The sequence below is a fragment of the Lissotriton vulgaris genome, chromosome 9 (assembly GCF_964263255.1).
Source record: "Lissotriton vulgaris chromosome 9, aLisVul1.2, whole genome shotgun sequence".
Lineage (NCBI taxonomy): Eukaryota > Metazoa > Chordata > Amphibia > Caudata > Salamandridae > Lissotriton > Lissotriton vulgaris.
The window spans coordinates 925,151,233-925,163,945 of record NC_141697.1 but is presented as its reverse complement, the minus strand read 5'-3'; the positions used below and the strand labels follow the sequence as shown (position 1 = coordinate 925,163,945).

Below are 12,713 nucleotides of genomic sequence, written 5' to 3'. Positions count from 1 at the left end.
CATCCCTGCAAAGTTATTGAATATACGGGTGCGGTTACATACAAAAAATTATGCTCAAGTGAAGTAGGGGGAAAATGGGCAACTGACTGAGCCCTTTAGGACAAAACACAAAGGTAGACAGTGCAGCGTCTTAGCCCTGACATTATTCTCACTATACATCAATGGGATGGTGAACTACTTGAATAAGGATGGGTGTAACTCCCACAAAGATGGGTGTGCAGAGATTTCCAGCCATACTCTTTGCAGGTGACACCCTACTTCTTTCGAAATCTCCACAGGGGTTCAACAGCTTTTAAACAATTGCAATGCATTTTGTATTAAGTGGGGTGTGGAATTGAACAGCTCGTAAAATAAATTATGGCATTTAGCCCGGCAGGACATAAGAGCTACAAAAGGAACATGTTAGTGGGTAGTAATGTGACAGACTAGGTGCCTTATTTTGATTTCCTTGGCGTGAGGATAATTCCAAATCTAAATTAAGCCTACCAACTTCAGAAAACACACTCAGTACTAATACAGCATACAGTCAGTATATCAAAAACCATAGACAAACAGTTTCTAGGAGTGCTGCATCAGGCCTTTACATTTGTAACCTAAAGGCCCTAGATGTAGCCTTGGATGGTTGCAAAATTCGGCGATTTGTGAGCACTAAAATGTTAACAGTAGCAAAAAATAACTTTATTGGATCACTCCGGGAATCACCAGCAAGCGCTTCAATGAATCCGTTATACTTAGATCTAGCACAACGACCTATTTCCCAGAAAGTAGAGTGCAGACTGCTGACCTATTGGTATCAACTGTGGACCACAGTCGCACTAAGCGTTTACAGAGTGGGCCTTAAATATCTTATGTCCCCCAAATGTGTTTGTAAAATCCTGTGGCTTAATCTGTAATATTGTTACTGGGGAAGTTGGATCTGGAGAAATGTTGGGCTTCACCCGAAGAGATGTGTTCATTCTACAAAGTAGGGTTAAAGGAAATCTATTAGGAATGTGTAACTATCCAAACAATGGTAGATTGTAGAGGCTCCTTGACAGCTGAATTCTTTAATGTCAAACCGTTTCCATGTTACGAGTCTAGTATAGATTAAATCACTTCCCCTTTGACACGCAAACTGTTTATTCAGTTTAGGTATAGGGCTCTCCCGACAAACTATTCTGTAGTAAGTTGTCAACTTGGGGATTACTTTTTCCCTACCTGTGTAGAAGCTCTGGAATTGCTAACGCATATTTTTTTCTTCTGCCCAGCATTCCGGTACCAAACAGCAAGTAGGTACCCCATATTTGCAGGAAGCTGGGAACTCGTCACTATAAGGAGACCTTTGGAATCCTCTGTACAGACGCAAGCAAATTGGTGGTCTATTTAAAAGCCAGATCCTTAATGTCAGCTTGGCTTTAGCAAAGCAAGAGTATGCAAGCAAGTGAATATCAGGGGTAATTGGGTTTGGCACGAGGGCAGTGTGTAAGTAGATATCTCCCGTCGTCTCATGTGTCAGGTAACTCCAAATCCTCTGATGGTTATTTCTCACTTTCCTAGTCTCAGTCGTATAGAATGTGGTAACCTACTGTGGTTTTTAAAAAAAAAAAATTAAAAAGGCACTTCTCCCTATATAATTGCACTTAACAATGATGCAATCATGTCTTTTACTCGCATGTTTCTGTGTACCTTGTATTTGATTTTTGACAATGACTCCTCATTTATGTATTACTGACCTTTGATTCTTGGTAGTAATCATTGGCATAATGTTGGGATGTTTTATGTATGTTTGTACTTTTAGTGATCCTGGAGATCGAAATAAAGTTATTATGAAGATGGTATCACAGAAGCCATATAAATGAGGGGCATGAGTTGAGGCAGAAGACTGAGAACAAAGAGGTAGTCTCGATTTTATTCCTTTGACGAAAGGGCACCACGAGCTGGGATCCTCCAAGACCTGCTTTACCAGTTTCACCAATACACCCCGTGGTAGCCACATGTAAGACGGGGGGTTGCTGGTGATTCCTGTGTTTGCCGTCCCGAGACAGCTGCAGGTAAGAGCTGGTTGGGAGGCCGCTGCACCCAAAACTCGTCCCGCCCGGGGAGGACCACCCCACCCCCACCTTTGCTATGACACTGGCTGCCACAGAAGAAAGGGCCAAAAGAGTTGCGACCTTAAGAATAGCTTGTGTAGTATTATTTGCAAGATGTAGCTGTTCTTTTATCAACTCAAGGATCAGACCATAAGCCTCCAAATGTTTCCGGGGTGCCCAAAAGAGAGTGAAAATCACTAAGGAATGACTGGGCAGATTACGCAACACAAGGTTCAGACATAACAGTAAATGTGGGAGCAGAGTGGATTTGCATCCTCCAGAATCACATCTCTGAGCACTGCGAAACTGGGAAGGGGAGAATCACTCTGCAGGGTCTCAGGGAAATTGTATCAAAACCCAATAATGGATAAAGGTTTGGTCAGGCACAAGAACAACAATCTTCTCAGGCTCTGCCCATTCTTTAAGAATCAATGAAAGACTACTATGCAATAACGGCAAACCAGGGCCATACAACAGCTGATGTCTTCTAAAAACATCCTCTGTTACTGGGGAAGGGTAATTTGTATCGGTGGGTTAGAAGAAGGCAAAATGATTTCTTGAATGACTAACTTCTCCTCACTATGGCTTAAAAACTTTGGTAAAATCTCCACCCAATGTATTTCCTAGAGACATAACTAGAAACCTCCTCTTCTTCCTCAACTAATACAACTCCAATAGCTCCCCTTACAATAACTGTAGATGGGGCTGGCACATGTCAGTTTAACATAGGCTCTATTGTGACCTCAGTTGTTCTGTCGATATGGGCTTAGCAGGAGGGGCAAGACGAAGGTGCATAGCACCCTGTATCTCAGCAGTCAATAGATTATCACAGAGACCTTGACATGGAAGAACAGCCTCTTCTCTTTTTATATTTTCTTATAAAGTCTGGTGCCAGTAGGTCTGGGAGCATGCATGTTAGATGGACGGCATGGAGAGATGCTGAATGCAAGAAAGCCACTGATCCATCGTAACTCAACACTCCAACACACATCAAGAATTACAAATCCAAAAACCCAACAGCATCAAATTGAATTAACTGCCCCTCAAAACACATGCGTTACTGATTAAAAAACATGCACTGAAATTATATGAGACACACTCCCTCATGACCTCTATTTCTTTAACTATTTAGAAAACATCTAATATGGGCTAAACATTGTAGTGTACATAATTTTACACTTGAACAGAATAATTTGATTATCATAGTTTTATTATTCAAAGATAGTTGTATCAAAATCCATTTCGGTTTTTTTAATCTTTTTTTATAAGACAAAAAACATACATTTTCATTTATATTTAGTTTTTTTTAAAAACATACTTCTACACTGCCAACACATGGTAGGCTAAATATACAATGTTACTCCGAACCCCTAAATAAAGATGGTATAATACAGTTTTCTTTTAATCATTTCACAAACTCACTCACTCACAAGCACACGCAATCATACATCATCCAAAATCCAATATTCATATCTGGTTCATGGGGAGACTTAGAACGGATTAGTCTATACAGCCCTGTCGGGGAAGCTGGTACAACAGGGGTTGGCCTCAAGGTACAAGTGAAGTGATACAAAGAAAACTGTATTATACCATCTTTATTTAGGGGCCCGGAGTAACATGGTATATTTAGCCTACCATGTGTTGGCAGTGTATAAGTATGTTTTTTTTAAAAACTAAATATAAATGAAAATGTATGTTTTTATTACTGTCTTTAAAAAATGATGAAAAAAACAAAATGTATTTTGATATAACTATCTTTGAATAATAAAACTATAATAAACAAATTGTTCTGTTGAAGTGTAAATTATGTACACTACAATGTTTAGCCCATACTAGATGTTTTCTAAATATTTAAAGAAATAGAGATCGTGAGGGAGTGTGTCTCATACAATTTTGTTGTTGTGTTCCCCTCTTCTCCCTGACCTTAGTTTTCCTCAGAGGGGATCCCCTTTGCTAGTAATAAAAAGCATGCACCCCCACTGCCGCAGATTCTAAGCACCAACTCAAAAGGGGAAACTTGTGAGCATAAGTTAGTACTGTTTGTCCATTCAGCCCTCCAGTTAAGGTTGCGGTCTAGGTCTTGTGCCTGCACTTGAGGCAACGCAAAAGTAGTCGAGGACGAGTGAAAACATACAATATTAGCAATGCACTGCATACTTATGGCAACAATAGTTTCTGTACACTTACGGTTCACCCCTCAATCCACAGAACTTCAGAGGATTTCATCAGGAAGGCATAGGTTGAAGAGCGAAATGAAGGACAGAACATCTGGAATAGGCTTTGTTAATATCATGAAAACAACAGAGGAATGTATCAGCAATAAGAGAAGAGCAAGCGTGTATCTACATTCACTGTAAAAATGATCTGTGAATGAAAACCACTTTAGGTTGTTTGGAAGGCCCTCACTCACCAAGCTGGTTGGTGACATGCTTCATCATCGGGCCCCACCAGGAGTGGCCGAATGCCACCCTAGTGTGCTGCAACGCCAGTTTACTGCGGAGCTGGTTAAGTGATTGGTGAAGGGTGAGATAGGTGAATTTTAAAATGTCCAAATTGTGTCAAACAATAGTTTATTGGTTTTGCCAATTAGACATGAATAAAAACAAAAAGTGTAGGATAAAGGACCAAATTAAAAGTCCATTTTTATCCCCGAGGTGTGGTCAACATATTTCTGCCTCTAAATGAACAATTAGTCAGGCTTTCTAGAAGTGGTCCTAGTGTATAGTTTGACAGGCCCACAGTGGTGGACTACATTTAAATTCTCCACTGCTCAGCGGCATATGGCCGAATGCTTCAGTAATTCCATGTCTGTTTAGTAGGTGATGGTTTGTTTAATACTGTAGTCTGGCACTCTACTGGGTGATGGATAGGGCGCATAGCAATTTTGTCTTATGTGACTGTAAGACTATCAAGCATTATAAGGAAATTATTATGCAGCCTGATTGTCCATTAGCAGAGTGTTATGGTATTAGTGTGGGTCAGGGGCAATTCTATATTGTAATGTTTGTATTGTTTTTTCATTTATATAGCACTTACTATGTTTGACAAGACATTTAAAGTGCTTTACGCCAGGCAGCACATTAATTTTTTTCCAGTATTTATTGGGATTAGTCTTGTGCTCTTTAAGGAAACCATTACATGGAAATCCTCCAATTTCTACATAGTCGGTTAAATTACTATTAGCTAGGAGTGACATTTTGTGAGAGGGGGTATATCAATTAATGTACATGGATGGCATTATTAATCGAGGGATGACAGGAGATTAATTATTGTTAGGTTGCAGTGGTATGACTTTTTAAAGAATAGGTTGTGATCTTAGATAATGAGGTGTGGGAAATTTGCAGAAATACAATAATAGAAACTGAGGCAAGCACACTTGTGACAGAGTAAGCTGTGCTCAGAGGTAGGAATTTCGTGGATGGAAAGCATGGGGGGTTCATTTGAAATAAAAAAGATGCAACACTTTGGAGTTTAAAGGTAATGTCAATTTTCCTGTGAGTACAAAGGATGCTTTTTTTATATTGCGTGCAATCTGAGGATGCAGAAAACTGTAAAAGGAAACAACTTTAAGTGATGTGAGTCAGTGCAATGTTAGGTACCTTTGCACTAGAATAAGGAAAAACATTATATTCCTTGAAAGGCTACTGTTAGACTGCTACTTCAGCTAGAACAGCTGATCAGTTCAAGGGCTGAAAGGGTAAACTAGTGCCTGGCCACACATCCAATAGCGGCAGGGGGGGGGGGGCGTTGCGCGGGGAGGGAGAGGTACACAAGTAAACCCAAAGCATAGGTCAGCAAACATTTTGGTAAATCCACCGCGCTTCATGAGAAACAATTATGTAGTAGCAATTGCAAGATAGAGAAAAGAAAGAAAGTAAGAGTAAAGAATGAAAAAAAAGTAAACAAGAAAAAAAGATGATAAAAGTATCTATTCTTGGGGGAACAGGGGCTACAGTTGATCGCAACACATCCCGAATAGTCACATTTTGAGCAGTTACTGAAAACAGATACTAGTTGAGAGCAAAACTGTGATTATTTATTTAGGCGTTTGTGGCAAACTCTCAAAGGAAAATTCAGAGTTACTCCCCGTCACCCACATGAGCTGCTTTTGTCACAAAAGGCACCCACCGGCCACAGCCCTGTGTAATGTCGACATGTTACAAAATGTATTTAATGTTTTTTCGTAAATGACAATAAATGATGATTTACTGTGCTAGCTTTCTTGTGCCCAGTCTCTGCCCTCCTTGTGTCCATGCATGCAGAGCCCTCGCGCGCGGTTTTAGAATGTTGATGTAGGGTCGGCTGACGGGGACCGTTTGACCTTTCTTTGTGGAGACAAAAACAGGTGAACAAAAAATCACAGTATTCTTTACCGCTAGCCTGTGTCATTCCCACAGGTTATTCTGGTGAGGACCCTGGGTGTCTGCTTCGCTGATTTCGTGGGATCCTTCCCGAGCCTCCCGGCCTAGTGGTTTGCAGTGGCGCTTCCAGTTCCTCTCCTCCCCCCCCCCCCCCCCCCCGCCAGTTGCGTAATAATGCCCCCCGCGGCGGGAGTGGGGAGGGAGGGGGGTCCCCGGGCTCTAGGGGGCCACCTCCGGCGCGGTTCACGGAAGGCGGCTGAAAGCACCTGCTAGGTCCAGAGGAGGAAGGTGGGCGCGCTAAAACCCTCAAGTTTCGTTATGCAATATCAGAGCGCGTCCTCGTGGACCTTCCGTGACCGTCCCTCTTATTATTATTTTTTGTTGCAGTTTTTATATAGGCCAGACTCGACCCGAAGGTATCGGTGCGCTTTACATGAGCGTCAGTTACATAACACGAGGATACATTCAACTTTTGTTAGGCACGGGGAGTTTACTGTGATTTGCCCAGAATCACAGGATTGTGTGGGTGGTGGAGAAGTGTGGCTCAGGGGTTAGAGGCGGCAGACCCGGAAGCTGAGATCGGCCCTGGACCAGGGTTCAATTCCCCGCCTCGGCGGGTCTTGGGCTCAAAAAATTCCACGGACTCGATAATTCTCGCTCTGGTGCCTTCTCAACTCACGGGTTCACACTCTGCGACTCTGGGCAATAGCTTGCTTAATCTCCACAATGGCCCCTCGCGGCGGGATGCCTGGCTTTCACCTTGTGGATACCCTGCCGGGGTTATCTCACAGGGGAATACCAGGACGGGTTCCCTAAGCAAGCGCCGGGAAACCCTTTGTGCGCTATATAAGCTCAAATACATTTACATTTACATGTTGAGCCAAGGCTGAGACTCGAACCCGGTTCATTCACATTCTCTCTTCAAGGGTTGCTGTACCCACCTCTGCTAATTGCTTATGTCTCATCTTCTGCCACATTCAACTGCCCTGCATGGAGCATCCCCCTGGCAATGCCCCCACCATTGCATGTCCAGGACTCAGGCCAGATCCTGTGAAAAGAATAGTCCACCAACATTGTGTATGTTCAGCACAAACATTACTGGTGCTTCCTACACCAACTAGTGGCTAAAGACATACTTTCAGGAGTCATTTGATGCAATACAATGATCACGTGCAGCTAATCAAACATGCACACTTGCATCGTACCCCATCAATCTAGGTTTATTCCACACACTTGTGGTAATTTACTTCTCCAACAATCACCGTATAATTGAACAAATAGTTTGTCAGTGAATCTCCTTTTGTGCACCATAACTGGAGTAACTCATTAGGGGGCAATCCACATTCCTGGAACTGTCTGGGGGCAACCCAGAGAGCATTGGAGTCGATAGATCAACAGCTTCGTGCTGCATTTGGTGGCCACAACATAGAAAACACGTTCTGCAGGACAACAGCTTGGGAGCTCAGGGTAGACTGTTTTTTAGGGCTCGCCTGCTGTGCGCATGCGCATAGCTGGCGAAGCTCTAATGTGGCTTATCCAGAGGTTAACCACCACTGGCAATTCCACTGGCGATTGCATGAAGTGCATGTGCTTTTTAGGTGATTGCGCAAGCGCAAGCCCTAAAAAGCGCGTGCACAATGCCACCAGCCGCCTGCCTGCCTGCCTCGCATTACCACATCAAAGGCAGCCCTCCCAGCGCATTTCTCACCCCCTAATTATTCACGGCCGGCCGGCCGTACTTTCAGTTTCACGGCCGGAGGCCGTGTCTCCCTTTAAAACTTGTTTAACTTGTTTCTTTGAGGTATAAAGAAATTAGAGACAGGCGTTTTATTTAGGGATTGTAGACTTCCATGCATGATAAACGGAATATACGGCTTGAGAGGATTTTAGGTCTGATTTATAACACACCCTTGATTTGCACTGACAGTCTTTGTCGTTCAAAGTCCGTCCTGATAAATTTCGGTAAATGCACCACTTGACTCACATTTTGCTGCTGTCTCTGGTCAGGTGAGTTAAGCTTGAAATGTTGAAATAAATGTTTGAGTGAAAAATGAGCCCACGGTTCTGATTGCTTTTACATTAAACTATTATCGGCACCACTGTTTTGTTAACCAAAATATCGACTCACTTTAGCATAGTTGGCGTACTCTGTCCGAGTTTTAAAATTAAATTCTCCTCCCAACATTTGTGATTCAGCTTCCCTACCATACAAGGTATGTCACATTTCATTTTCGATTCCCCTTTGCTTTGCAGCTTTAGTAGCTTGTGCTGTTTCTGTGCTGAAAGGAATGGGCTTTTGCCTGCCAGTGCTGCTGGCCATGTCTCCCGCAGGGCGATATTGGACAGTATCGTATTGTTGCTCTTGCGCAAAAAAGTGTAGGCAGTTCATCCCAAATAGCTTACCATTGGTACAGAAAAATCCTCCCCTTTTTATTTCCTTACAGTATCCGGAGCGGGTGGGATAAGGGCATGGGTCAGCAAGTAGGGCAGTGCCTTTTTTGTGGTCTACGTTCAGTTCGGTGGTTGGGGAACACTGTAGCAGTGGTCGACACAGTCCGAGCTTTCTCTCTAGCGGTGTGTGTGTGGTAAAGTGAGCAGAGGGTGATTCTTGGTCTTGGAAGGGGCTACACCTCTAACCCCAGGCTAAGGAGAGCTGTGGGACCCTGTTTCTTTCTCTCTGCTGTCCTGGTTAATACACAGCACTCTGAGGCATAGAGCTTCTTCTAACACAATCGCAATGTCGCGGACCTCGCTATGCTTCTAGCTGATTGCTGGTAGGCCGGGGTGCCTAGTGACCTTTGAAAAGAAAGTTATCCTGTAGCCCCAGTCTGCTTATGCAAGCACTTGTGACCCCACCCACTCCACAAATGACCTCTCTGGCTTCCCTGTCGTGAGACAATACCCTGCACCGACTAATCTTGTGTCGGTCAAAGGCTGGTTAGTGGAACTGTCTACTGAGTATGCCTGTCACTTCTGGTGTTCCAGGGTGGGTTGAAACTTTTCCAGTGTGCTGGCTGTTTTAGGCCTTCAATGAGGGGCTTGATGCCATACAATTAATGGGTCTTAAAAATGTATCGCCGCTGGGTCCGCAACAGTGTTGAAACATTTTGCTTATGTCTGATGGCTGCAGCGTTGGTTGGTATGCACCCACAAAACAGCTCCACCGATGCACCCACAAAACAGCTCCACCGATGCACCCACCACACAGCTCCACCGAGGCACCCACCACACAGCTCCACCGAACGACCCACCACACAGCTCCACCGAGGCACCCACCACACAGCTCCACCGATGCAGCCACCACACAGCTCCACTGACACAGCTCCACCGATGCACCCACCACCCAGCTCCACCGATGCACCCACCACACAGTTCCACCGAGGCACTCACCATACAGCACCACCAAGGCACCCACCACCCAGCTCCACCGATGCAGCCACCACACAGCTCCACTGACACAGCTCCTCCGATGCACCCACCACACAGCTCCACCGATGCACTCACCACACAGTTCCACCGAGGCACTCACCATACAGCTCCACCAAGGCACTCGCCATACAGCTCCACCGATGCACCGACCACACAGCTCCACGAGGCACCCACCACACAGCTCCACCGAAGCACCCACCATACAGCTCCACCGAGGCACCCACCATACAGCTCCTCCGAGGCACCCACCACACAGCTCCACCGATGCACCCACCTCCACCGACACAGCTCCTCCGATGCACCCACCACACAGCTCCACCGATGCACCCACCACACAGCTCCACCAATGCACCCACCTCCACCGACACAGCTCCACCGAGGCAACCACAAAACAGCTCCACCGATGCACCCACCACACAGCTCCACCGAGGCACCCACCACACAGCTCCACCGAACGACCCACCACACAGCTCCACCGAACGACCCACCACACAGCTCCACCGAACGACCCACCACACAGCTCCACCGATGCAGCCACCACACAGCTCCACTGACACAGCTCCACCGATGCACCCACCACCCAGCTCCACCGATGCACCCACCTCCACCGACACAGCTCCTCCGATGCACCCACCACACAGCTCCACCGATGCACCCACCACACAGCTCCACCGAGGCACTCACCATACACATCCACCAAGGCACCCACCACCCAGCTCCACAGATGCACCGACCACACAGCTCCACCGAGGCACCCACCACACAGCTCCACCGAAGCACCCACCATACAGCTCCACCGAGGCACCCACCATACAGCTCCTCCGAGGCACCCACCACACAGCTCCACCGATGCACCCACCTCCACCGACACAGCTCCTCCGATGCACCCACCACACAGCTCCACCGATGCACCCACCACACAGCTCCACCGAGGCACTCACCATACAGCTCCACCAAGGCACCCACCACCCAGCTCCACCGAGGCACCCACCACACAGCTCCACCGATGCAGCCACCACACAGCTCCACTGACACAGCTCCACCGATGCACCCACCACCCAGCTCCACCGATGCACCCACCACACAGTTCCACCGAGGCACTCACCATACAGCACCACCAAGGCACCCACCACCCAGCTCCACCGATGCAGCCACCACACAGCTCCACTGACACAGCTCCTCCGATGCACCCACCACACAGCTCCACCGATGCACTCACCACACAGTTCCACCGAGGCACTCACCATACAGCTCCACCAAGGCACTCACCATACAGCTCCACCGATGCACCGACCACACAGCTCCACCGAGGCACCCACCACACAGCTCCACCGAAGCACCCACCATACAGCTCCACCGAGGCACCCACCATACAGCTCCTCCGAGGCACCCACCACACAGCTCCACCGATGCACCCACCACACAGCTCCACCAATGCACCCACCTCCACCGACACAGCTCCACCGAGGCAACCACAAAACAGCTCCACCGATGCACCCACCACACAGCTCCACCGAGGCACCCACCACACAGCTCCACCGAATGACCCACCACACAGCTCCACCGAACGACCCACCACACAGCTCCACCGATGCAGCCACCACACAGCTCCACTGACACAGCTCCACCGATGCACCCACCACCCAGCTCCACCGATGCACCCACCTCCACCGACACAGCTCCTCCGATGCACCCACCACACAGCTCCACCGATGCACCCACCACACAGCTCCACCGAGGCACTCACCATACACATCCACCAAGGCACCCACCACCCAGCTCCACAGATGCACCGACCACACAGCTCCACCGAGGCACCCACCACACAGCTCCACCGAAGCACCCACCATACAGCTCCACCGAGGCACCCACCATACAGCTCCTCCGAGGCACCCACCACACAGCTCCACCGATGCACCCACCTCCACCGACACAGCTCCTCCGATGCACCCACCACACAGCTCCACCGATGCACCCACCACACAGCTCCACCGAGGCACTCACCATACAGCTCCACCAAGGCACCCACCACCCAGCTCCACCAAGGCACCCACCACCCAGCTCCACCGATGCACCCACCACACAGCTCCACCGAAGCACCCACCATACAGCTCCACCGAGGCACCCACCATACAGCTCCTCCGAGGCACCCACCACACAGCTCCACCGATGCACCCACCACACAGCTCCACCGATGCACCCACCACACAGCTCCACAGATGCACCCACCACACAGCTCCACCGAAGCACCGACCACACAGCTCCACCGATGCACCCACCACACAGCTTCACCGATGCACCCACCACCACCGATCCACCCACCACACAGCTCCACTGATGCACCCACCACACAGCTCCGCTGATGCACCCACCACACAGCTCCGCTGATGCACCCACCACACAGCTCCGCTGATGCACCCACCACACAGCTCCACCGATGCACCCACCACACAGCTCCACCGATGCACCCACCACACAGCTCCACCGATGCACCCACTAAGCTCCACCAATGCACCCACCACACAGCATTACCGATGCACCCACCACAGAGCTCCACCGAGGCACCCACCACACAGCTCCACGAGGCACCCACCACACAGCTCCACCGATGCAGCCACCACACAGCTCCACCGACACAGCTCCACCGATCCACCCATGCACCCACCTCCACCGACACAGCTCCACCCATGCACCCACCACACAGCTACGCCGATGCACCCACCACACAGCTCCACCGAGGCACTCACCATACAGCTCCACCAAGGCACCCACCACCCAGCTCCACCGATGCACCCACCACACAGCTCCACCGAGGCACCCACCATACAGCTCCACCGAGGCACCCACCATACAG

The 12,713-nt window shown here is 48.3% G+C and overlaps 1 protein-coding gene across 3 annotated transcripts in view; it reads right to left on the bottom strand.

The window, feature by feature from the left end:
• LOC147692533 (delta(3,5)-Delta(2,4)-dienoyl-CoA isomerase, mitochondrial-like) overlaps positions 1–12,713 on the bottom strand; it is a 253,270-nt gene that overhangs the window by 207,997 nt on the left and 32,560 nt on the right. Inside the window, exon 1 of one of the 3 annotated variants that reach the window (XM_086938751.1) lies at positions 4,257–4,332. The exons of the other annotated variants lie outside the window; for them this stretch is intronic. The gene's annotated coding sequence lies outside the window, so the exon portion shown is untranslated. Of the gene's footprint in view, positions 1–4,256; positions 4,333–12,713 lie in introns of those variants that run through there. 3 annotated transcript variants of the gene reach the window in all.